Genomic DNA, 27,740 nt, shown 5'->3' on the forward strand with positions numbered 1-27,740 from the left:
CCGAAGAAAAAGTATCGTTGTAGTAGAGAGGGCTTATATATAGAGAGTTAAGCACCATTATCTCATGAGACGCCACCAAATTCATGTTGTATATGTGTTAAGAGAGATTCTCTTTATATAAATACCGTGAAACTTCGATATAACGGTTCTGAGCGGCGAGAGTTAAGCACCATTATATCATGAGACGCCAACAAATTCATGTTGTAGTTGACAAACTGTTCTGAATTGGGGTGGCGTTAGTTGGAGAGACTGTTATAACCTTGGAACACATTATCTTTCCAGCTATATTTTTCCCGTCTTCATTTTTACCTAAAAATTTCACTAAATTCATTTTTAGTATCTAGTTGTTTGGAATTACTTAGTCAAATGGTAAAAATATCGTTGAAGAGGGGGGATTTCATCGCTATATCGGATATCGTTGTAGAGAGGTTTCACTGAAAAAGATAAAGGCTACTCTGTAAATCGAAACGCGGCAATAATTTCGTTGCTTCGAAAATGGTTGTAAGACCGTATCGCTTCGAGTTGACCAGATAATAAAGGAAAAAAAAAGGGGGACCTTTGACTTTTATGGTGACACGTTTCCCTGTTTTGATGAGGAACAGTGTTGTTTTCCTTTAATAATGGTTTTCCTTTAAGTAACTGAATAATCAAGGAAAATTTGTATGCAATGAAAGCAGCAGACGAGTAATAGATGAGCCGTGTTGACGTAGCTTCAATTTTTTTTGTAGTGGCAACACTTTTGAGGAAGCCAGCCACAAATAGATGGCGCCCCCCCCCCCACACACACAATGCTCTACCAAAAGAACCGGTGGCAACTTCGGCCTGTTTTGTTCTCAGTGACCGTTTTAGACAGATTCGTAAATAGGGTTTTTGTCGGAGGAAGCTTGGTTTTGCCTTTCTCTTCTCCCCCCCCCCCCCCCCCCCACACACACACACAGTGAAAACCGATATTTTCGGATGGTTTTTGATTTATTTTCTTTGAGATTTTTATTGCCCCCTCTAGATAACTACTACTGAACCAGACATGCACGTCGTCCATATTCCTCTGTGGAACCTCTAACGAATTGGTATAGTCCTCCCACCACGAGATGAGATTTGGCTACGGCACGTCATGTCACGTCAAACGATTCTATTTTATCCTAGAAGGACATGCCAATCGTGAAAGCATCAGTCACTGATGAATGATGTGCATTTCTCGATGTGCAATCGTTTTACCAAAAAAAAATTGAATAAAATCATCCGACGTGACGTGACGTGACGCAGCGAAAATTCATCTCGTGGTCGGAGGACTATGCGACTTACACATGTTGGAGTGTACGTGTAGTGGAACCTGGCGGGAAGTTTGTTTCTGTGTAATGCTTGTTATGTATAGTGCTGCCATCTGCCACCAGTTTTTCTAACTATGAGTGAAGTGTAATGATTTACCGTTGCAGGCCTGTTGCTCTCTGTGGCGAGACTTTTTAATGGCGAGATCGCTCTACATAACAGCCCGCTTTTGCCCCCTTGAGTTCAAGACCTCGAGACCGGCTCGTGGGTCTCAAATTAAAAAAAAAGAATTCACCCGAGCCCCCCCCCCCCCTCAAGTGTGAGTTTTGATTTAGGGAAACAATGCTGATGGATATCTTCTAAAATGAAACTTTTTCTTCAAGAAGCGACACGAGAGGTTTTTGATTAAAAAAAAAAAAACGAACCCCCCCCCCCCTCCCTGGCATATAGCCAATCCAATCTTCGCCATATATCGCCAATTTTCTAGAATCCTATGAGTTGTCTCCAGTTGGGAGAAGAGATGATGAGAATTAATAACCTCCGAAGAGAGAAGGGGGCGCTAGGAAAATTTTTTTTTTTTTAGGAAAAACTAAAAACTGCGCCTAAAATTTTCAATGCGTTATCACTAGCTCGTTCAAAAGAAATACGCTTGTCTCCTAAAAATATTTGGCTGGTGCTTAGATTTTTTTGTCGATTTGACGAGCCCTGCTGTATAGCATATCCTTCGTACCCTCTGTGATGTACCAAGGGGTTCACGAGCCCTTGCTAATTCAAAAACACTGCCCCATAGCAAATGAAGCCTCTGAAGGACCGCCTCTGTAAAAGGGTACTTCCGTATCGATTTTTTTCTGGTTTGGAATATTATTTAACATAAGGATAACCTGTATTCTCAGGAACTGAGGTTGGCAGGGCCGTCTTAGCATCCAAACTCCGGGAAAGGGGAAAAGTAAGTTTCCGGATAGAGTAATTTTTTTGCGAGCCCCCGGACCGCGCTGGAAGCACGTGTGCAGCAATTTCGAAAATCATAGTGGCAGATCTCATCATGAGTGCCCGGTTGGGCCCATGCGTTGAGAGGCCCTCTCCAAAGAGATTTCACTCTATATAGTATACCCAAAAGTATCCTACCCTCCCCTGGAATACAAAGTTTCGGGACGTCGACGGGATTTCACTCACGATTTACTCATCTCGCAGGAATTCCTCTCTCTCTCTCTCTTGGAGGCCATCTTATCTCGGCTGTTCGCACAATAATTCTTATCGTGGGTGAATACGTACACAAAGAGCCCGTTCTTGTTTGGTCGATATAAGATACATTTGTTACATACAACGGATCCTTTTATTATCATCAACGCTGCCGATCAGTAGCCCGTCTTGTTACGAGGTGATGAAATGCTGGGTTTTTTTTCTTCAAAATACATAGGAAAGCTTGTTCAAATAAGTGTTGATGTCGTGGTATGCCTGAAATGTTATCTCCCAAAAGAAATGTTATCTTTACGGCCGTCGTAGACGTCGTCCAAGGGCCTGTCTTTGAACTCGTGTATGTGTTGATTGGTTTTGTAACTTGTTTACTTTGCTGTGGAAGATTCCTTCTTAGTAGTGATAATACGTGAAGTAAACCGCTGTTTCGAAGTCTTATCGACATTAATGCTCTCTTATTCCAAGAACTCGCATGTGTATTAATATCAAAGTAACTCCGGGTATGTTTATGATAGTTATTTAGTCTTTTGGTGGAATTTTTTTTTTGACGTGTTTATTGACATGCCTTTGAACTTGGAATATTAGACCTTGCGGATATCCCGTTGGAATCTACGTTCGTGCCTTGAATCCCATTTAACTACCCCCGAAACCCACTCAATCTCTCTATAGCAGGCATTTACCGGTGAACAAACATAACTATTTTTTATATAGTGTTATATGTCCTTGGTGTCATTTCTAACCATTAAAGGTTGCCTGAAAACACGCTTGGAGATACGAGAGATGTAATTTGTTTGTGCTGCCAAGTGCTTTTTCAAACTTACTGGTGGCATTTTTTGAACTATAATCGATCGTGCCTGAGAATACGCTTCCAAATACGCAAGATGTATTTTTCTGCTGCCATGTGCTTTTTTTTTTTTAGTGCGTAGGTGGCGTTTCCAATCGTTAATCCGGATTTTCCTAGGAAAAAGTTTTCTACGGTGCGCTCAGCGTGAAATCGCTGATTGGTTAAAAAACGTTAATTTCAGGTTTTTAACCAATCGGCGTTTTCACGCTGCACACGATGCAGGTAACCTGCTCCTAGGAAAACCGGCTTTAATGATGTGCCTGAAAAAACGCTTTGGAGATACTCGAGATGATGTACTCGCGAGTACAAGATGATGTACTTGCGCTAAAAATAGGTCACATGCCTTTTTTTTTTTTTTTTAGCGCATTGAATACATTTCCAAGCATTATCGATTGTGCCCGAGAATACAGTAGAGTCGATAATCCGAAGGTACTGGAATTTTTCAATTTCTTCTCAAAGCGTTTTACGTATTTTTTTAATTCTTCCAATGAATCTCAGTAATTTCAGCTTCAAGGAGTCTTGGTCGCTAGGCTGGAGTGTTCGGTCGACTTCCCCCTCCCCCCCAATACCAGAATTTTCCACAGGCATAAACATTACAAAAACCACAAATGTAAATTTATAGTGTAAAAAATAACATTCATGTCGCGCCCATGGGATATTAGACCCACTCTGGTCAGCCTTCCCTATAAAAAGAGCCCATCGGTCTCGACAGGTCCAATCTTAATAAACTTCGCCAGCGGTTCTCAAGGGTGCGTCGCGACTCCTGGGGGCATCGCGAGGAGTTGTTGGCGTAGTGCAAGGAGTCTTCAACCGCTGGCCACATTTGCGTTTTAGCCATGCCCGTGGGTCACTAAGCTATACTCCACACACATGTAATCAAAGATCTCGGTGGGCCACAAGTAGCTCGTGGGCCATTCGTTCAAGACCCCCCCCCCCCCCTGGTGTAGGGATTTGCGTAGTTTAGCCCTTTGAAGCGATTCTTTTCTAGAGTATTCTGGGGAGCCACGGATAAACGACGATAAAGCCAAGGGAGCCGTGGTTGGAGAAGTTTGAGAACCACTAAACTGAGCCATTGAATTATGAATAAAATAGGTGAGAGTTAGAGTAAGTATGAATACGTAAGTCCAAAGGGACCCCCCCCCCCCAAAAAAAAAAAAAAAGAGCAGATTTCTATTGTTTTTTGGGTAACCCGAGTTTTTAATGATCCTAGCCGGTCTCGCTTCTGTTCAACTCAGATTATCTACTCTTGTATACGCTTGGCAATACGAAATTTGGAGATGCATTTTGTTGAAAAACCATCATGCCTTGAAATTCCAATTCAGGGCTGTTTTAGCAGAGCATCATTGATTCCTTTGTGTCTGTATTCGTATCTCGGATGCTTTCAGAAGCACTCATTTTGAGGACCCTTCATGTCATCGGCCATGAAGGGACTTCTGAGGGGTATTTTTACGATTTATTGAGGATTGTCGAAGCAGTCACTGCTGCAAACTCGGGAGGGAGTAACTGAAAAGGGAAATAATTTCTCATCTCGTTTTTCAGCTTGAAGACATGTTACGGAAAAGAAAAAAAAAAAAAATGGCAATGACGTATGGGGGGAGGGGGGATTTTGGAGAAATTTCCCATTCCGGCTCTAATATTAGTAATATAAGATAAGCATTGCACACTTTTGAAGACGAGTTATTTATGGAAGCACTTTCTTTTAAGGAAACGAGCCATTGATCTGGAACATATGATGGCTTCTGCCGTTGGCTAAAGAAAACAGGATGTCGTTATCCGACCACATTAGATAAGCAAACATAGACATAGACCGGGTTTATCATGTGACGAATGGTCTGCGAGATGTTTTTTTTTTTTTTTTAAATTTCGGAGAAATATACGCGCACAATTAAGAATATAAAGTGGACAGCATCAAGAGATGGACTGCCCGCCCAACTGTGGTGAAGAATCACTCGCCACCGACTTCCGATGGCGTCGTGAAAACCGACGCTGATGCTAAAATTAGGTGGAGAAAGGCACAGAAGAGACTTTGTTTTCCAGACATTGTATACGATTCGCGTCTATTAAATCAAGGAAAAAGCTCCGAAAAATAAAATTCTCTCTCCGTCAGACACATTTCATTTTAACGCAGACATAACTCAAGATTCCTCTCGTGCATATTTTCCCCGTCTTCCATAACTAGAGTTTTTGGAGATATGTATTTTCTTCCAACGTGTGACTCATACACGTCACACGCATGGTCTACTTAGCCCGAAACTAGTGTTCGAATCCGATTCCGGATGTCTAGACGAGATTCCAGCGATCAGGTCTTGCAAATGACACCACAACTTGAAGGCTAGAGGCTGGCGTGGATCCAGGACGATGTGTCGTGGGGCGAATTGTATAAGCTCTTTGAATCATCACCCGTATCATTCGGCTCGTGAGGGGGGGCGGCGGCGATCGTTTCTCCCCTTCCCCCACTGAATCCACGCCTGAGCTAAGCCACCCGTCTTCAGCTGCGAATGGAGCAGAGGCAGGAATCTCCAACTGCAAATAAAGGCGAAGCAGACATCTTCAGCTGCGAATGGAGCGGAGACAGGTGGATCCACAGGGCGATGTGTCGGAAGAGGGGCTCATGTGCTTAGATGGCCCTGGGTGACTCGCAAAGTACACACAAATTTCTCGCTTCTAGTGGATAAAAAATTTCCAAAAAAACATCCTTTTCTAAAACATAGTTCACGAGCGACATTTTTCAATATCTTCTGGCTAAAAAATGTTATAAAGAAACGAATGTGGTTTTCGCGTTTGAGAAATTTATAGGATTGGTAGTGTTCTCTGCCATCTGTAGGAATTGAAATGAACTCATTTGAATGAATATGAACATTCATATTCTAAGATTTTGTTTTCGTTTTTTTTTTTTAGTTTTGAAAATGGAGATTTTCAATATTTTGCAGAGTGATATAAGCGAGCACTTTCTGTGCTTTTTTTTTTTTAACTCATGGGTCTAACCCGGGGAGGGCCTCGGATGCATAGGAGGGTCTCATGATTATTTGAGATCTTGCTGTACGATTTTCAAGAGGAAAGTATGCAAACTGGTAGGCTTTGAATTTCAAACAGATAAGGGGACCTACACATCACTTGCCTGGCTCACCCATGATGCTTTCAACCTGCGAGATGCTAGCTTGGAAAGGAAAACGTTCATTCTTACATTGAATGTGCTCTTTTTTTCCTCCCAGACAATGGGCACATTCTCTTTTATTTCACCTGCACAGACCTGTTGTTTCTCTGAGCACAGAATTTCGATATCTTTTGAAATGACAAAACAACTAGGATACCACCTTATACAATATAGGGGGATTTTTCATTTGCTCAGCAAAAATTCTCGGACTCTAATCATCCATACTTTGCAAACTATGGACGGTAAACTAGCATTAGTAAGATGAGCAAGAGTCATCCTTGGCTTTTTGTAATTGTAATCGAAAGGGATATGGAACAGAATGGAACTGGTTGTATTCTATGTGGCTACAATTTTGAAAAGCCGAGGTGAATGTTCTGGGCAGTGGCGTCGGAGCCGGGGGTGCTGTGGGTGCTCGAGCACCCACAGAATTGATTCAAAAATCGAAATTTCCTACATGAATCTCAAGACGGGCACCCACAGGTTCGAAACACTTCCGACGCCCCTGGTTCTGGGCTATGCTCTGCGCATCTTACTAACGTTGTTCACCATGAAAAAATGATGCCTTTGTTACTTTCGTTCACAACTAACAAACAGGTAAAAATAAAATATTATCATTAAAATGTGCCTTCTAGAAATTAAATATACAAAATATATTATATTACTTATAAACATCACATTGAACTGGGACTACTGCTGTCACCAATTAAATGAAAAATACAACTGTTGTGAATCTTTGATTGAAATTGATGACTGAATTCCGAATAAGGGGCCGTTCAAGTATTCCGTCATCATCGATGGGGGGAGGGAGTTTCCGATTTGCTGAGTTTTGATGACAAGGGGGGAGGGGTTTGGATAATGCTTACGTTATCAACCACCTTTTATGAAAGTATGAGGGGCAGAGCTGATGACGAAATTTTGCTGACAAGGGAGGGGTCAAAAATTCAAAAATGGCTAAAACTTTGCTTACGTAATAATTGAATGGCCCCTAATGTGCCACGTAAGAAAAAGTTTATATTGATAAACATTTTATAAGCAATAACATAAGTGGAATTGTCAAGTTGGCTTTTCAAAATTTTAATAGCTGTTTTTATAGTAAACTAACATTAGTAAGATGAGCAAGACCCGGTCATCCCCTTGGTTTTTTATGTTATTGTGATCGAAAGGGATATGGACCAGAATGGAACTCATTCCGGCCTATATTCTATGTGACTACAATTTCGAAAAGAAGCGCAGAACTTCTCATCTTACTAATGTTAATTTACCGTAAAAAACTTAAATTTTTAAGGAAAACTTGGCAATTCAAATAATATTATTGCTTATAAAATATTTAACAATAATATATATATATATATATATATATATTAGTCGTGTTTTTAAAATTTATCTACGTGAATTGACCCTGGTGGCAATTCTTGAGGGGGGGGGGCAAATTTTAGGGGAAACAAAAAAATGAACTTGATTATTTGTTAGGGTCCTATTAGTTCCATTGCCGAAACAGGGCAGGGCCGACTATGCGCTATCTTTGAGCTAAAGTTTGACGTCAGTATTATCGCTATAGACAATCGTTGTTCCCTATCCTGCTTTTTTTTAACAATTTCCAAGATATCACTTTGAGCAGTCTATCTGTTATAAGCTCAAAGATGAATGAAAAGGACACCTAGTAATCAGGGCCGTCTTAAGAGTATCATGGGCCCCCGGGTAAAGTGGTTTTTCGGAGGCCCTACTTGGTAAATCCTAGAAAATTTCAATCGGATCTCAATTTTGTGAGGCCCCTCTTCTCTTGAGGCCCGGGTGGGCCCATGCGTTAAGACGGCTAGTAATATCCAAATCCAATTACCATCGAAATCATTCTGATTCGACGATTTTTGGTTCGAATATCCCTTTTATTTAGTCCAGTTTTTCCAAACGCTCTGTTCCATCGCCGCCATCTTTTAGAATTTTGTTGATGTGAATACGTCTTCTAAATCATCTGACGATACTGGGAGCATTCGCAAAAAAGTTTTGCGACGAAATTCTTTAAATACTTATATCTCAAGAAGCACCTAACGCGAGTCAAAAGCAATGATATCGTTAGATGCTCATGGCAAAGATGCATTCAATGACATCATTCCGGTTTCAATATCTCTTCCCATCTGGGCACCAGGCCCTCTGCCCTGATTCGTAACAAATTGTTTTCCGCTATATCTCGAGCAGTTCGCAACGAAAATAGATGTAGTTTGTTAGCTTTTCCAAAGACAACGCTGCAGCTATTTACGCAGTCTTCTTCTGCGCCTGATTTCACTGTAAATGAGAAAACGCAACTCTTTTCCAAGAAATAAAGTGTTCAGTTGTAATTAGATATGATTATAAGTAATTATTAATGAATATCATTAATTAGTATTTAATTAAATGAAGAGTTTAGTCAATATCTTAGATATTGGGCTCATTGTGATTAAATATAATTTTCATTTCGATGTCTGAATTATTCGAGCAGCTTTATTAATAATGGTCCTTCATCAGTTTCCGATGTACAAACTATACTAACGTTGTAAAATGGTGGTTGAATTTTTCCCCGCCTGATCGGATATTGTGTGCTGGAATCGATATCCGATTAAGCGGGGCCTACTGTATTTCAGCGCTTGTGGGGACCCCTTCAGATCCGCATCTACCTCTCGGTACAACCAGCCTTTCCGAGTGTTCTTTCTGAACTGATTAGACCACTACTGCTAAACACATTCACCTCGTCCATATACCTCTGCGGAACTTCTAACGAATCGGTACATGTTGGAATATGCGTGTATGAGTTGTGAACGTGATGTGAAATTTGTTTATGTACAATGTTTGTTATAGTGCTGACATCTGGTTTTGGTTAATGACCGAAATTCCGATTGATGTGTCACGGTACTTCGGCTACTCCGGAAGAAGTCCATCAGTACCACAAGATTCTGAGCTCAGTTTCGAAGGTGTCGGGAACATTATAATGGTTAGGGGCCGTTCAAGTATTACGTCATCATCGATGGGGGGGGGGGAAGGGGGTTTCCGATTTGCTGACTTTTGATGACGGGGGGGGGGGGGGGGTTTGGATAATGCTTACGTCATCAACCACCCCTTATGAAAATGAGTTAGGATTCAGAAGGGCAGAGCTGATGACGAAATTTTGCTGACAAGGGGGGGGGGAGGGGGTCAAAAATGGCTAAAAATTTGCTTACGTAATACTTGAACGGCCCCTTAGAGGAATATCTAAGGCGGGACATTAATCATTCATTATGATCCCCCTGACTCGAATCTCTTAATTTCAAGTGAATAATTAATTAATCGTCTATAAAAATAGCATTTGTTTTAAATTGATTGGCCTTTTTCTTTTCATGGAGAAGAGAAGCCGTCCATTCTGTGATTTATTTCCGTTGCTCTTCTAGATGCGATGACCTGCTGGTTGCAAATAGCTACAGAAATTAGTATCCATTAACATCATCGTTGACGATCGGAGACACATAAATAACCATCTATGCTGTATATTTCTCTCTCTCTCTCCCCGTGCTAATGACATCGGTGTATTCAGAGGGTTTCCGCGCAGCGATGAATTGCACATTCATCCGCAGGAAGGTGACATTGAAGTTTATTAGACTTGTATATAAGTTTATACGAAGGCCGTATTCCATTGGTTTCTCGCTTTGGTTTGCAAATTAGTGCACACACACACTCGCATGAAAAGAAGGTATGAGGCAGACCCGTCAATTAACGATGGCCTCGACATCCATTAACATCGCCGGGAGGGTTCGAGGCCTCGGCTAATGGCAATTGACACAAGTCTAGTAGAGAATAGACTTGAATACATACATATATATATATATAATATAAAGTTTTTTTGAATCACTTCCTATATTCGGACATGGGGGAATTTTAATGGGAGTATTATGGAAGGAGAAGGGGGGGGGGGAGTACGCGCGCGCGCGCGCACACACACATGGCGGCAGTCATTAGTGCGGATTGTCTCATTGGATGTGTATTTTTAGATAGAAAAGAAAATTTTTTCCTGATCAATATTGAGCTACAAGAACGCCAAGGCCGAGGAGCATGGCCTAGGAAAGACTCATCGATTTGAAAGGACTCATTTGAGTCAAAAAAATGCTAGGGGTCAAGGAGCATAAGCGTAGAATCAATCTTGGGAAAATGGTCTAGGATAAAAGTTTCAACGCTTCCATTCACCCGAAAACTCGTAATGGTCATAGGACTGTTCGCAAAATGTGACCAAGTTCCTTGGAAATTCGAACAAATGTTTTCCAACGTATGTGATTGTGTCTTAAGTTTGCCCAGTGCTGTCTTAACGCATGGGCTCACCCGGGGGCCTCAAGAGAAAAGGGGCCTCACAAAAACGCGATCTGGTAAAAATTTTCTAGAATTTACCAGGTGGGGCCTCAGAAAAACCGCATGGCCAGTGGGCCCATGATGCTCTTAAGACGGTCCTGAGTGTGCGTGCTATACGTTCGAAGTGCTGCCATACTCTTCCGAAGATTGGAGGTAAAAGTTGTAAGTCTGGATCTTTTCCGCTGTGGTGGTGTAGAATTTAGAAGGAACAGTCCCATTCGTCAATTCACAATCTGAATATGCTCGAATAGGAAGAACTAGACAGGCATCTTCAACTGCTCGCGAGCACCGATAGTGCTCTGTGCCCGTGTCCGATTTCTCGCTCGCGAGCACTCGAGCCAGATCCTGATTAAACACCTTGTGCAAATTGCATTGAAGGACTGAAATCCTCCTGATGTTTCATATCAGACTTGCCGTAAGGGTGCTCTTCTTTTTTTTCGATGATGGGAAGTGCAGGGGGGGGCAACCGCCCAGGTGGCAAAATTCAGGGCCGGCAGTTTCAGGTGGCAACAACGAACACCATTAGAAAATTATCGGATTTTAAAGTTGTGGGGGCGCCGAATCTCCTAGTTACGGCCCTGCCTACATGCCTTTTTTTTTTTTTTAAATTGGAAAAAGGATTAGATTTTTGTAATTATTTTAGCCTAAGGTCAAAAAAGCATTCCTCGCAGGAAAAGTGGGTGCAGCCATTTTGACCAATAGCTAATGATCTCAATGGAATTGATAGACATTCACGCGAATTTTTAGGAAAAAACGATATTTTCTAATGACGTTTCCTATCCTAGATGGTTCGGAATAGTGATACGATACCAAAAAGTACTCATTATGAATGATGAAGGCATTCGTCATCACCGAAATCACTGCTCGATTAACCTTATTTATATATATATATATATATATATATATTGTCATGAAAGAAACATCCAAGCGTTTCATTTTATCCCACCTACAATACAAATAACGCCGAAATGGCCCCAAAAACAAAAATACGAGCACGTGTGGAAATGACATTTCACGGACGTTTCTCGGGACCTGGTTCTTGAAATAGTTCTCACAACGTTGGGTTTTTTTTTCTTCTTATTTGAGAGAAAAGACTAGGGTATATTATCTTCTCGCTTTCTTCTCTCCTTAAAAACACGAGAAATTACATATAAAGAGGGTTATTGTTACCATTCGCCAGCCATACATTGTCTTCGACTCCCTCACCGCTAGTGCAAGTAGAAAAAAAATAAGTCACTGTTTTTACACACGTTCCACATCAAGGGTTCTTTAAAGAACCCCCCGAGAAAAAAAGAATAGATGTGTTCCGAGTTAAGTGATGGATGTGGAGGTTGTTTTTTAGGGTCCTCCGGATGTGTCGTGTGTGTGTGGCGTAATGAGCATCGTAAGTATAGCTCTGTAACTGCGTGGCTATTATACGTCTTTCGAACGCAATATTCTGGAAGATGTGGGAGTTCCGCGAGCACGAATTTATCGTGCAAGGAAAATTGTCGATTTCTAGATGCACTTTTATGCGTTTTGTGACACGATGGCGTTATTGGACTACGCTTTTTCGGTTATACTCGGTTTTTAACTCGCTTTTCGGTTCAACAGATTTGTTCAAGCAGAAAATATGAATATGCTTGAATCGAAACTCCCGGTCTCTCCTCGCAATGGTGACTTCGTGTACAAGGTGTGCCATAAATTCGTAAATAGTTTAAAAAGTAATTTATAAATATTGAAGGAATTGGTATATTTTTCAATGTGGGTTTTTGCAAAAAAAGTTATTCTCATCTCACGAAGGGGGATTTTGTGTACGTTTGTGGTTTTTTTAGCGGCACATAAAAAATTTAGTTCAAAATTTTAAAATAGAAGGCATTGTGCTAAAGCAAATCACGGGAAATATGCAAATCGGAGTTCCTACAAAATGCAGGGTATACAGGGTATTAACAGCTCATTTCTGAATTTTCCTGTTACTGGCGCTTGCAGAAGGTTTTCATAGTGCTTCATCCACAATTGGTAAAACTTTTCCTCGGCCAAGAACTGCCTGCTGAAATTTTATGAACGCTTCGGACACAGAAGAGATTGAAGAAAGATTCTGTGAAAGAATTCTGCGGTTTGCTTTCACGTTCAGCGTCCTCTATCAATAAAAATTTTGACTAATTTTTTATTTAAAAAAATCCCATTTCCTAAGAATAACGCAAATCCCATTCAAATATACAAATTTCTTCAATTTTCATAAATTCGTAAACTTTAATAAATTTATGAGACAGTGTATGAGAAAGTGGTTGTCGACTAAATAAATCAATCAAATAATTAAACTTGAAGTTAACATTTTGAGTTTGTGACATGCAACCTGTAATTAGCATTCCTTCGTCCGCCCTCAACAGTACCTGAGCGCCACCATTAAGGTTTCATCAGGTGTTTCGAGGATTTTCACGAGCAAGTTCCTCGAAGAAAGAACTGATAAATCTAGAAATACATGATGGAATCTTTACGATGGGTATGAACGGGTTCTTCTTGGACTTATCACGCACTCATTCCCTTCACCTCGTTTATTGGATCGGCATTATCTTGTGATCGCCGAATAACGAATGTGGGACGTGAAGCTTGTGAATAAGCAACCAAATGAGACCACAACTTCGGATCACGTATCTCGAGTTGGAAGCGAATTAAACGAGTGACGCAATGTGTGCCCACTAAGCTGTATATGGTCTTACAGTCTCTATTCTGCTCTTTATTTTCCTAAGCACGAACCATCACCGTGGCTAGTAGTGCCTTATAAACGCATTACTGTACATCTTGGGCAATATCCGAATCGTGCAACGGCTCTAGCCGTGACTCCCATTTTTTCAAAGACGATCATTTAATTTTTCTCATCGCTTTCTCCAATTATCTTTACTCGATCTATTTTTTTTTTTTTTTTTTTAATGACCCGCTAGAGTTTTCTTTGCGGTTATAAATCTACGTTAACAGTAGCTTATTTACGAGGGAAGGCTTAGCAAGCTTTAGCCCAGGACAGCGTATTCGAATGAGTGGTCAAGAAAATTAATAGAATGGTGGAAAGATGGCAAAGTTTGTATAGCCCACAAGCGGCATAAATAAATCCGCCTCTGCTTTGAGAACGAAGGTTTAGGTCAATAAGTGATCTAGAGCTTGCAAGCATGTTAGTCACCGAAAGTGACCTAGACAGTTGGCAAGCATTTTGGTGACCAAAAAAGTGGCATACAGAGCGATGCACCACGTCGGTGGGTGACCAAAAGTGTAACTTGGAGCGTGTGCAATTATGAATGGCCGATAGGACCAAATGCTTCCCTCCTTACATCTTTTACAGATTTCAAGACGCCTTGGAATTCATATTTTTGTATACAACGAAAATGATGCAAATATTTGAGCATGAGAGCGTCATCGCGCCCCAACAAGCGTCTCAGAGCGTCCATTGTGCTTCATTAGCTATGGTAGGCGTCTTCAACCCGTTGCTCGCGCGCACCATAGTGCTCCATGAATTACCCAGAATTGCTCGATTCTCTTGCCCAACTTCGTGCTCGCGAGTACGTGATCAACGTTCCAATTAAAACACCTTGTAAAAATTGCATTCAAGGATTGAAATCATCCTGATTTCATTCATTCGTATGTCGAGCATGCCGTAAGGGTGCTTTTGTTTTGATAACGGGTGCAGGCAGTGCTCGCGACTGGAAAAAGGTTGAAGACCACTGAGCTATGGGAATAACACGGAGCAGAAAGTATAAGGTTAGCGAGCGATCAAAAGAGTGGCATACATAACGAGGCGACAAGTCGGTGGGTTACCAAAAGAGCGTGCAAGCATGCGAATGGCCGTAGAAGTGCCCTTGAGAGCGAAGGACCAGGTCTGTGAGCATAGGCATCGGATGTGTTTTAGACCTGTGGGTGCTCGGATTGAGCTTTATTCAGGAAATTGTCGTTTGGGATTCAATTCTGAGGGGTGTTCAAACCTGTTCCGAAAAATTCTGTGGGTGCTTGAGCGCCCAATGCACCCCTGGCTTTGATACCACTGTCTGTGAGCAACCAGAAGAGTGACCTGGAGAGTGAGGGACCAGATCTGTGGGCGACCGATAACGTGTACAAGCATGTGTCACCAAAACGGTGACTTGAAGGCGGTGGGGTAACTAAGCCGAGGGCGACAAATTCGAAGAATGAATTGTCCAGAAAAAATTAGACCAGCATGGGTGAACTGTGGCAAAATTTGAGTAACCCCCAAGCAGTAAAATCACAAACCCGCCTCCGTTTGTCAATGCTATCCAAACTGATAGTCATACTGACTTAATCTTAATGGTCGCATCAAGTATTTATTGATGGGTTTTTCTCCCCTAAATGTCTAGAGGCCATCGTGATTTCAGATTTCTGGTTTAATTAGCCTTCGAATGAACCGGACCCGATTTCCGTAACTTATCGTAAATGTTTTCTGAGGAAAAATTGTGAAGGTCACGAATGTGACTCAGTGTCATTCAACTCGTTGAAAAGCTTTCATAAAACACGTATAAAAAAAAAAGCGAGAGGCTGAAAATAAAGAGACGATTTTTCAACAGTATCCGGATGATATTGTGAAAGTTGTTTTCCACGCAAAATCACCCCCACGCCTAGTGTTTGCGGAGTTGAGATAAACAGTTTGCGTATCCTCAATGGCTGATGATGTCCTTTCAATTTTTATGCTGAGGGTTAGTGTCCCAAATTATTATATACACACATAACAATTGCATCTCCACGGATATTGTTTCGCCCTTTTTTCCATTATAAATGCTCGTGAGTCCTATTCATTGTCTTCCATTTTTTCTCCCCTCCTTTACTAACTCTTCAGGTCTGGTGTCCTATTTTATTTGGTGAGTTTATTTACTTTTTATGGGGGATAATGAACATTTCGTGTATTTTATTTTTGCTGAAAAATTCTAGCGTTTATATTATTGAAGATATTTCTGACGATTCTACTCCATATGCATTTTGAATCTTGTCAGTGTCGGTGCCACAAAGATATACAAGGTGTCCCATAAATTCGTAGATAGAATTATTTGAATTTTTATGGATTTTTTATTTGAATGTGGTTTTCGAAAAATATATTCTTATGGAAGGGAATTTTTTTTAGAAGAGAGAGAAAAAGTTCAAATTTTTGTCGGTAGAGGACGCTGCATGAAGAGTGGTTGGATCTGAACTTTTCTCCAATCTCTTGTATGCCCGAAACGTTTGTAAAGCTGCAGCCGTCGATTCGTGACTGAAGTAAACCAGTTTCATTAATAGTGCTTTATCCACCAGTTTACACATCCCAATGAAAACTTAATGCAAGCGCTAGTCACAGGATTGATCTGATAATCGTACACCCTGCATTTTATGACCTTTTTCTGCATATTTACAGTGATTTGTTTTCGTGTAGCGTCCTCTATTCACAAAACTTTGAACTAATTTGTTTTTAATTACTAAAAATCCCTTCGTGAGAATTTCTTCGCAAACTACATTCATTTTTTGTGAATGTGATATTATGTTACTCCAAGATGAGTGTAAAATTTGATTCCGCAGCGAGAGTGTCAGAGGTGGTTTCATTGCGATGGATGTCGGAGAAGAAATGTGGTTCCAATAAATGTCCATTGTGGAAGTTTTTCTTGTGCAATGATGACGAATGTCTGAGGCAAAATTTGGTTCCAATGCTATGAATGCCTGTGGTAAAATGTGGTTCCTGTGCGATGATATCGGTTGGCTAAATAAGGTTCCAGTACAGTAAGTGTCGAGATGACGTGTAGTTTCATTGCAATGAGTGTCCATGACTCATTCCAGTACGATGAACGTTTGACTAAATGTGATTTAAGGGTAATGAGTGTGTCCGTGACATGGTTTCGTTGCGATGAATGTGCATGGTGTAATGTGGTTCCAGTGCGTTGCGATGAATGTGCATGGTGTAATGTGATTCCAGTGCGATGTGTGCCCGGTGTTAAATGTGTTCTACTGTGGTTCTATTGGGGGTGAAAAAATGTGGTTCCAGTGCTGTGAGTGTCCGAAACGAAATGTGGTTTCATTGTGATGAATATCGGAGTCGAATTGGGGTTCTAGTCTGATACATTTCCATAGTGGAATGTGGGTCCAGGGCGATGAGCGTCCATGAATAGATGGTTCCCAGTGGAGATGAGTGTCTGTAAATAGATGGTTCCAGTGCGGTGAGTGAGACAAAATATGGTTTCATCCCGATGAATATCGGAGTTGAAATGTGGTTCTAGTCTGATAGATCTCTGAAGTTAAATGTGGTTCCAATGCGGTGAATGCCCGAGACGAGAGAGTGGCTACTAGTATGATGGATGTCCTAACTGAAATGTGGTTTCAGAATGATAAGCGTACTTAACGAGAATACAGTTCTAGTCCAAGATGAATCTTCCTGACGATTAATCAGTAAGAAAATGACAAGTCCTTTTCGAGGCAATGTACTTCGAGCGCCCCCAGGACATCGGCATTAGAAAATAGGATTTAGATAAAACTTCAGAAAATTTGTTTTTCCCACCGATTCGTTCCAATTTTTCAAGCGTGATTTGTAGGCAAAATGTTTCTTTAAAAACGCCATTAAGATCGTCGGTATGAGATAAAGTAACTCTTTTTCCTCAGTTCCACTCTCTTCAACATTTCTCAATGTCTATTAAATAAGGATTCCCGCATGTTATATAATGCCGTGGCATACATAGATTACACTATTTTCGACAGGAAAAAAAACTTTTCCACCTTCCAAAAAAGCCACATCTCGTTACCGTTCGTGCCTTGTGGAGTTCCGAGATGAGGTCACACACGATACACTATTTAGCTTGAACCTTTCTCACTCCTCTGAATACATGCCTCGAATACATTAGTGACTGCCCGAGTTAAGACCCATCTCGGGTAGTTAGTTAATACCCGATTCCTATCCCCTTTTTATTTATTAGCATAACCAGTTTATATGGGTAAGATAATGATAATAAAATAGATGATGTGACTCCTTTTTTTTCCGCGTGGTGACGTTTTTGTGACTTATGGGTGGCATCATCGCCATTTCTCCAGGCTAAGTCAAATGGAATCAGGAAATGAGAAGATGGATCAAATGTCACCCTTTCCCTCCCTTCACCTTCCGAATTCTGTACAAAATAGTCACAGGTGTCCGCCGTTTTTGTGATTTTTATGTGGTTTTTGTTTCTCTCCGAGCGATTTATATAGGGTCAAAAAACTCGTGTTTGTCTATAGAGTTACGAAAGGAAAAGTGTGAACGTGTGTGTGTGTGTTTGTCTCGAGCACAAAAAACGCATTATGCAAATTTTTTGTTTCGAAGCTAAGCATGTCACGAACTTGTCGAGCTAGAGCTGACCTCTCCCCGTGTGTTAACCTTTTATCTCTAATTTATACATGAAAATAAATATTTTTAAGCTTTTTCGTATGAGATACTGTAACTAAGCCCGATATAAATATTCAGCTCACAAGGAAAATATTTCTTCTTTTAGTCAAAAAAAAAAAAAAATGGATTAGTTAGTTTTTGAATTGTGTTGTGGAGAAAGTCATAAAATATTTGTGTATTAAAGGGCATATCCCTCCCCCCTGTACGTCTGTGAATAACGAACTAGAGAACTTGCGTTTGTCATGCTTGTCTGTTGTATACAATACGTAATGAAGTAGGGTTTTTTAGGGTTGTTTTTTCTTTATGGATTTGGGAGTGGTGGACAATTGTTAAGAGGTTGGAACTCCGGGTTAAGCGGTCACGAACCCGCTAACAATTGGATTTGCGAAATGGACTTCGTTATTGGGCATTGAACGGTGTGCGTATGGGTTGTTATCATTGGGAATGTTTGACTCAGACGCTTATCTTATTTGTCGATTCCACGTCTTTTACAAAGCAGATTTATGTTGAAGTTTAACTCAGACTTTCAAACTCTCTCTCTTCACCCCCCAATAAGAATTTTTTTATCCGTCGTGGTTCCCCCACCTTGCTATATTAACCTATGGGATCCATCCTTACCTTCTACCCATACACTTATTTATCTTTAGTTTGTGATTTCATCAAATCCCCACCCCTCAAGGATAGATAGTGCCAACTTTGGAAGCCACTAGTTTTAACTGGAAAAATTATTTCTTGATGTTCCGCTGCTTGAATATATGTGTAGATGTATTCAAAGTCTACTGTTTGAAGCCCGAGTTATTTATTTTATATTTAAATTTTCTATTACAGGTATCGTTAAGCTGAAGCACCATCGTGGTTTACAATTTTTGGGGATAATCATGTGAATCTGGTAAGAAATGTTGGATTCAATGTCTTTTCGATTTTTATAACGTTTCAAGTTATAATTTTGTATAAATCATATATGCGTGCTCGATCCGTGACCCGCGGTCTTAATGGGGTTCTTGGAATCATCTAATGCGACTTTAAACATAATTTTAGTCCTTTGTAAAAAAATGAACTACAATCATTGGCGTACTGTTCACTATTTTATGTAGCGATAAAACACTGATCATTCCATAGGGTGTCCCACATAAACTCTTAAATAGTTTAAAAATTCATAAAAATTTAAGGCATTGATATATTTAAATGCGGTTTACGGAAAAGTTATTCACACGAAAGGGGATTGTATTTGGCACAGAAAAAAAAAATTGTTATAATTTATGTCGATGCAGACCACTTCACGAAAGCAAATCACTGCAACTATGGAAATCAGAGTCCCTTATAAAATGCCAAGTGCACGATTATCGGCTTCAGAATTTTCCTGTTTCTTCAAAATCAAAAACATAAGGTTTCCATTGGTGAATAAAGCACTATTGGTTTTTCAAAGCTTCAGTCATGAATCGTCGGTTGAAGTTTTACGAACGTGAGAGTGTCTCCAACGACGAATGTCCTGGATCCCCCAGATTTCCTGGAACCCGAAATCCCTGGGTGGGGCCGCGAAAATGATTTTATATAAAGTTCAGCCGCCTCACTACAGTTTATTATACTTCACAGCTCTTGCTTTCCGACGAGTAAGGTTCTTAAAGTATAGCCGAAGGGTTTTTGGGTGGTGAGCTCCAGTATTCGGTTGGACCCTTGCTGTAGTTGCCGGCCTGCCACGAGGCCTGAAAGTGGTAGGTTCCCGGGTGAGCCCTTGCCGGTTGGTACTTGTTAGGCGCCAACCTAAGTCTGTGGTTCGTTCATTGGAGGTCCTCCTGAGGACTCTCTTTAAAAGAAGTGTCACGCACGTATACATAGGTGTTAGGGCGTTGGTGTTCCGCAGGACAGTCTTAACGCATCGGCTCACCGAGGAATGGCCTTAAGTGCGTGGGTGGGGGGGGGGGCTCCTGATAATAAAACTTGATGATTTGATGTCTTGATCATGTATGGAAATTGGTATGCAGGTACTTTTAGCAAGGTAGAGATCAAGAACATCACTTTGACTGGACTCCCTATGGTCCGACTCTGGGTGGTAGACTAGATAGAGTGCACGCATGCCTTTTTTTCTTGAGGATGAATAAGTAGCTCACGCCATCACATCTGTGTTCCTACAGCTGCGGAGAAGAAAAAAACACATTTTTCTGTTATGTGTGTGCATTTTTTGTTCTTGGAAATGGATCATTGCCGAATGGTGAATGTTTCCAGGTGTTCAAATACGAAGTACGCCATCGACGCATGAAATCCATGGAGATATTTTTTTTTGTTTCTGTACGTGTGTGTCTGTAATGAAGGTGCTTGAATACGCACGAGCGCGCCATCCTGCGTGGGCATTCTGGCCTTGAACTTATACGGGATTTTTTTTTAGTTTTATTATATGTAATGTTAGTACAAATCCCTATACCACTGTGGCTGCGGAAATGCTGGGGGACGAGGTTGTCACTTATGAAAAGCTCTAACACGGACCTTTCATTCTGGAGCGACGAGCCCCCAGGTGTAAATCTTTGGTGGGGCGCTAGGCAGGGGCGTAGCCAGAAATTTCGTTCGGGAAGGGACCACTTTCATTTTGGAGGGGGACCAAAGTGATAGAACAATAGATTTGGCCATCTTTTTCTGGTCATTTTCTCACATTTCGGGGGGGGGGGCAGACCCCCCAAGTCCCCCTTTCCTCGCTACGCCCTTGGCGCCAGGGGAAGATTTCAAACATGCTCCTTTATGGTAAATTTATAATGTAAACCGAAAAAAAAGTTGGGATTTATCCAGCACCCGGTCAACTAGCCCCATCGTTGGGAGCCGTTGGCGGGTCCGTGGCTGAAGGTTTTCTTTACGGCTAGTTAGTTTCTATACGTCTGACGCAGTTGAGAACAATACTAGTACAACTTAACCGAACATACACCTCGTACACATTCCTCTGGGGAGTTTCTAATTGGTGCATGCCGGAAGGCGTGTTCTAAGTGTATGTGTGGCCCTGACAGAGTTATGTCTATTAGTTTCGGGTGTAGGTCGATTATCTTCACGTTGAACCGTTTTCAGTAACAATTGCAGAGGAATATGGACGAGGTGTGTGCGCGGTTTAGTAGTAGTAAAAATCGATTGTCTTCATTCACCTCAAGACAGATCGTTTCCCATCACCCCCAGATTCCTTAACATGGCCAGTAAACCATTTGTCTAAATTATTATTAGGCAGATTATCCTTACTTGGACAGCAAGCGGAACACTTCATTCATTCCCCCTTTTTCCTATTATAAAACGTGACAAATGCTAGTGGTACAAGAGACCCCTGAAAAAGTATCCATTCTTCGATATATCTTTTAGTTCAGTGGTTCAGAACCTTTTTTTGACTCGCGGAGCCATTTCTGGTCTATAATTTCTATGATGGAGCCTAGGTCTATTTTTTATTTATACATCAAAGTTACTGATTTATTTTTATTTCAAAATATTTTTTTCAAATTTACTGTTCTTATTTTCCTCGAGCGGCCGCGGAATCCCTCGGGAGTGCACATGGAGCCCCGAGGGCTACGCGGTTGAGAACCGCCGTTTTAGTTATTTCTCGGAGTTCTACTAATATCTTAAATACTGCGTTTTTATTCCTCTTAATTTCTGTGGATATGGAGTTTGTTTCCAATAAGCATTTGGCAAAAAAATTGATTTTTTTTTATTTTAATTATAAATTTCATAAATATCGCAAAACGAACGAATGCATTAATTAAAAATGTACAAATAGAAATCCCACGGAGATGAAAATGTTACCGTTGACACCTCTTATTAGAATCATGGACAATATTATCATTCGGATATTGTTATTTTTGCAGACAACGGACCACTATCATAACGTGAGAAAAATTCTTTTATAATATTGGGACTACGGATAATATTAATTTTTTTTTTCCATCGTAAGTTCTTTGCGCATAGCTAAGGTTTAACAAAACTTTTTCCTTTTTTTCCTGAAAGTTATCGTTATCAGGCTGCAAGACTATAAAGGATGCTAAGGTGTTCTTCCCCCACCCCCCTTGATGACAAAAAATTTCCGTACGAATGTCGTAATTAGCCCGTAGCAATCGGTGTGATCCATGGACGAGTGGAGTTTTTACAATGACCTTTCTATAATGATGGCAAATGTATGGCAAAGAAACTCTCAATTCGCTTGTAGCTCCAAGTTATTGTCATGCACTACTTTGACATATGGGGTAAAAGGGAAGGAAGATATTTATCGACACACCTGTGTTACTGAAATTTGTTTGAGAGGCTAGTGAGCCTCTTAATTGTCTAATTTTTGTTTTTAGACGAATCGAAAGTGTTTCATTAAATATAGTGTAATCAAATATACAAGTAGTTAATTCTTATTTACTATAAATATATGACAATATCATGCAGAACCCAATTCATTCTAAAACGGAAGGAATATTCGGTGGATCTTTTTTTCTTTCGGGAAAAAAGGCGTAATTAAAGCGTTAAGGGGGAAGGATGAAGCCAAGTTCAAGTGACAAATGATTTTGGTATTTTAAGACAGTTCATAAGTTTGTAAAACCATGTTTAATAATCTCGGAAACATGTAAAAAGTAATTTTTTTCTAATTCTAATAAAGAAGACAACGGACAAGATAGATGAAACGACCAAAACGTAATGGTTAAGAATCGTGACGGCCGTAGAAACGTGTTAAACGATATTTCACTATATCCGATTACTTTATAAGAGGGCACGGCTTATCAAAATAATCAAATATTTTATAAATAATATATTTTATATTGAGAAACGGATTTTTCAGCTAAAGAAACGATAGAAAGTCAAAAATATGACCGAAATATTAGTTCCGCATCAATGCATTTTTAATCAATCTCTTCCAATTTCTTAACCAAATTGCGCATAGTTTTTAGGTATGATTACTGGTTATCTAGGTAATATATTTATAAGTTTCAAATCATCTCCCTCTTCCATCACCTACAACAGCGATTCTCAACCTTTTTTGACTCGCGGAGCACGGCCGTCTTAAGAGTATCATAGGCAACAGGGCCAAGAGGTTTTTCGGAGGCCCTGCCTGGTAAATCCTAGAAAATTTCAACCATATCTCATTTGTGAGGCCCTCTTCTTTCACACATTGAAAATTCTAACCCTTCAATTTTGAGGGCAATCAACAGACTTCCGATGTGCCAGGTTGATAAAATTAATCAGAGGTTTCTTGACAGAATTATAAGGCCTCTGAGAAAAAAAGATACCCTGGGCATCCTTTGGTGAACAGACACAACCAGTAATATAGAAGAGTTTGCCCAAGAATATTAAAAAGACGCCAACGAATAAGGCAAATACATGAAAATATATAATTATAATTATAAATGTATAATTTATTTTATTTTCGTGTATTTGCCTTATTCGTTGGTGTCTTCATAATATACCAGTAATAGGCTGGGGCATATATACGGGTGTTTAGCAGGCTCAGGGTGGTAAATTCGGAGAGGCGGAAAATTTGAATCTGTCAAGAAAATTGTTAGAAAGGAAGAAGGGCGGTAAAATGTGCTTATAGCCCGCATGCGATGAAACCCTCAATCCCCCTCTGCCTTAAGAGCAAGGGACCAGATCAGTGAGATACCAAAAGAATTACCTAGAGCTTGCACAAGCGTGTGCGTGACCAAAAAGAAGTGTGCAAACATGTGAATGACCAAAAAGAAGTGTGCAAACATGTGAATGACCAAAAAAAGTGTTCAAGCATGTAAGCTACCAAAACAACGTGCAAGCATGTGAATGACCAAAAGAGTAACATAGAGAGCTAGGGACCAGGTCGATGCGAAACCAAAAATCACCTAAAGCGTGAGACTAGGTCAGTGAACAACCGAAAGTGACCAAAAAGTGTGCAAGCATGAGTGACCAGAAGAGTGATCTAGAGAGCGAGGGACCAGATCAGTAGCCGACCAAGAAAGTGCAAGCATGTGAGTCTCCAAAAGGGTAACTTAGATACAGGCGAATTTCGCTGGGGCTAAGCGAGCTATATCGTAGGGCAGCCAATTTCAGGAATTAGTGACCAAAAAATAAGGCTTGAACGGGTGAGAAGGATGGAAAAATCGTAAGTCTGCCGCTGACATTTGCAATAAGATTTGCTTCCAATTGTTTGGATCTTCAATGAGTTTTTCAAGCCATAAAATTTTCATCCGCATTTTTCATTAGCATTTTCATCTTATAACATCCAATATATTCCAGTAAATAGCCTCCCCCCCCCCTTCTATAAGCACAAATATACCGACATTCCCCTCCCATCAAACATCCACGAAATCGATTTAGCATGTAATTTGAGAAATATCCAATTTTCGACGTCTATGTTCTTGGTTTGTCAATTCATCAAAATCGCCGGTAGTCACCGAAACCATCCCAGACGTGACGCGGGAAAAGAAGAAAAAAAAGGGTATATATAATACAGTTTGAAAAAGTAATGTTACTAAATAATAAGATAACGGAGAGAAAGAAGCAAGTCTGTGCGAATGTAGTAATAATAATAATAATAAGCAAACTTGTGACCTGTGTGTAGAGAAGCAGGAAGTTGCCGATAAATGCCTTGAGGGAGCATCGATGGCTCCTTAAAAAGAATAAAAATAAATAAACCCTTTTTTTTTTCCCCTTGCTGCAAAAGACGATGATCATCGCGAGGGTCAAAAGGATAATATTTTGCCCACACCATCCTCTTTTCAAGGTTGGTTTCCACGTGAGCATTAAGTGAAGACGTCGGACCGGGTGGAGAGAGAGCTAAAGCAGAACCAACAACAACAAAAAATGGCCGGCCATTAACTGGGGCATTAATGCCTTCGACCTAAACTTTGTTTCGCATTTTATACCTCGATGGCGGCGATATCTTTATGCTAAGTTTTTTTTTTTTTCCTTTACGAGCGGATTTTTTTGTGGGAATGAAATCTATATTGGGTTTTTGCTTCAGATTTGGTAATGGCAAAATTATTCCGGTTGGGACTGGGCTTATTTTCTGGATATTGCTTTGTAGTGATCGAAAAATCGATATGGTATATAAGGGGAGGTTTCCGTACTTGCCATTTACCGTACGTACAGTGCAGCACAAAGACTTAGGCCCGCAGTATAATCCTTAATAAAATTAAAAACAACTCTGATTCTGTTAATGATTTTATCCAGTATCAAATGTTATTAATTCTAGAAAATATGAGGTGAAGGTTTCATAAAAACTAATAAGAAAAAAATTAATAGTTTTTACGTGCCTCAAAAATATAGGTACAGAATCAAATTTATGCAAATTTCAATGTGCCACGTAGATTTACGTCACAAAGGGGTGTTTCTCATTGTTGCAAGATTTTTACCCTTAACTGGCGTTGTGAAAATTCTGTGCGTAACTGGCGTCGTGGTGCCATTTTGAACCCAGCAAGTATTAATGCATTTTAAAAATCAACAAAATCTTTCATAAAAGTAATGGGGATTTTTACATGACTTCATTCATCTATCAATTCACTAAATAATTTTTCAAAGTTCTTTATTTTCCTAAAAAATGGTCTTTTACTAAGATACACATTCGAAAGGAGAGATGCATGACTTTTGAAATTTTTTAAAAATTTGTATATTAAATTTTTCGATTGCAATTTTCATTGTTAAAAAATGAATAAATATGATTGAAATGTACTCAGAAAATAAAATTTAAAAATTAAAATAATATTTATTATATTTTCACAAACGCCAAAATTAGTCTTATTCTAAGTCGGAAACACGGTACTTGCAAACAACACCATGACATGTTGATCACACAGATCTTACGTAAAATTCACTACAAACACGTGTAAACAACTGGCTTAAAAGGTATGAAACTAAGATGGTCCAGGGGTTAACCTTGAATGTTTTCGTGAGTCAAGCAAAATGCCTAAATGCACTCGGTCCTCGAATAAGAAAGTATTGTGGATATGGGTAAACTGAGGTCATAAAGTAAATATTTCTGTTGAATTAAATCTATTTAAACGAGGCGTCTATAGATTACTAGGTTGTGGTGAACATTATAAACCAAAATTGAGATGTAGTTAACGTGACGACAGAAATATACGAAGACTGGCTCCACAACAAAAACACTCTGCAAGCTGAATAAAACATAGAATAGAATTGAATATTTCGTGAGAAACTATTCGTAGATGAATTCACGAAGTCAGCTATTTGCGAGAAGGGTACACGAAAATTATTCGTGTACCTTGCCCGAAACATCACAAGCAAGCGCAAATTGCACTGGACTCGAGACCATATGTCATTCAGGCGAACGGCTGTGTATAATCTTCAGTCATGAAAAGAAGTGGAATTTACAGATAGCTCACACAGTTATTCTTATTAATGTCATGATCTATAAAAAAAAGAGAAGTGTATTCAGTAAGCAAGTTGGAAGTTCACTGATGATATGGGGGAGTGTATGGTTATGATGGACATTGTTTGGCATTGCCAAATGGTATTCGGAATTCAGAAATGTACCAAGAAGTACTTGAAACCCATTTATTACCACTTTGGAGAAATATTAGGTGTTTCGAGCTAAGCTTTTCAGCAGGATCATGCTTCCATTGACACCTACCTCAAAGTCGACGAAATAGTAGTTCAGAGCTAAAAACGTATGTTCCGGATTGGTCTGCCTTCAGTCCGAACCACACACTCATAGAAAACCTATGTGGTACCATTACACGTGTCGTGCATAGCAGAGGGAAAATAGTATTTTTCGATTTCAGAACTGAAAAACGCAACTCGGAAAGCATGGTTTAATTTTTCTCCAGAATTACTATAAAACCTTTTATTTTCGATGAAAATAAGTATTTGATGTTATAAAAACCCATAGCAATCACTAAAATTGTGATTTCTGAAAAAAAAAAAACCCATATATTTATTCATTTAAAGAATGTGCCTAAACTCTTGTGGCATGATTTTCATTACTTTCGCTATAATGTAGCAAATAGTCAAGATTCCTATTTTGTTTTTATGTGTTACTCATTTGTCGTAGGATTCCTGCTCAAAATGTGTAAAGCCTCACAATTTACTTTAAATAACTCAAAATTCAAAATTAGCCTAAACTTTTGTGGCGCACTGTATGATTCGTAAATTACACGTTGAGGATGGGGGGGGAAGGGACACATCAGAATTTTTGCCAATGCGAATTATGTAGCTGTGCGTATTTCTGTATTTTACTGCGTATAATCCACGGATAATACGTTAAAAAAACGTTTGAATTTCTTCTGCATGAAAGCATGCAGACGGCAGAGTAGCTGATGCCAAGGCCATAAATTTTTAATACAGCCGCCCTGATCCAACACCTTCTATAAAAGTGGTTCTCAACCTTTGGGAGCCCCGGCCCGGTTGATTTCTTTTATGCGAGTGGAAGGCCCGGTCATGCACACGCCTAATGGGACATAAATGGGTAAAAATGAATCGGTTAACTATTCCCTGCCCGGTTTGACTGGTGTCAGGGCCCGGCGGTTGAGAAACGCTGTTCTAGAGCAGCAGCACCTTCAACACCACCTGCTCTAGAAGGTGTTGCCTGATCTGATGCGCCACGCTAGGAAAACACTAACGCGTAGCGTGATTATGTAACACGTTTCTGCCGGCGCGAAATG

At 40.1% G+C, this 27,740-nt stretch overlaps 1 protein-coding gene across 1 annotated transcript in view; it reads left to right on the forward strand.

Moving 5' to 3' along the window:
• LOC149069963 (uncharacterized) overlaps positions 1-27,740 on the forward strand; it is a 143,715-nt gene that overhangs the window by 76,272 nt on the left and 39,703 nt on the right. Inside the window, exon 3 of the mRNA XM_089249904.1 lies at positions 18,979-19,039. The gene's annotated coding sequence lies outside the window, so the exon portion shown is untranslated. The remainder of the gene's footprint in view (positions 1-18,978; positions 19,040-27,740) is intronic.

The sequence above is a fragment of the Pholcus phalangioides genome, unplaced genomic scaffold (assembly GCF_987345545.1).
Source record: "Pholcus phalangioides strain wild (caught in Gottingen) unplaced genomic scaffold, Ppha-v1.0 ptg000022l_1, whole genome shotgun sequence".
In the NCBI taxonomy this organism is placed as follows: Eukaryota; Metazoa; Arthropoda; class Arachnida; order Araneae; family Pholcidae; genus Pholcus; species Pholcus phalangioides.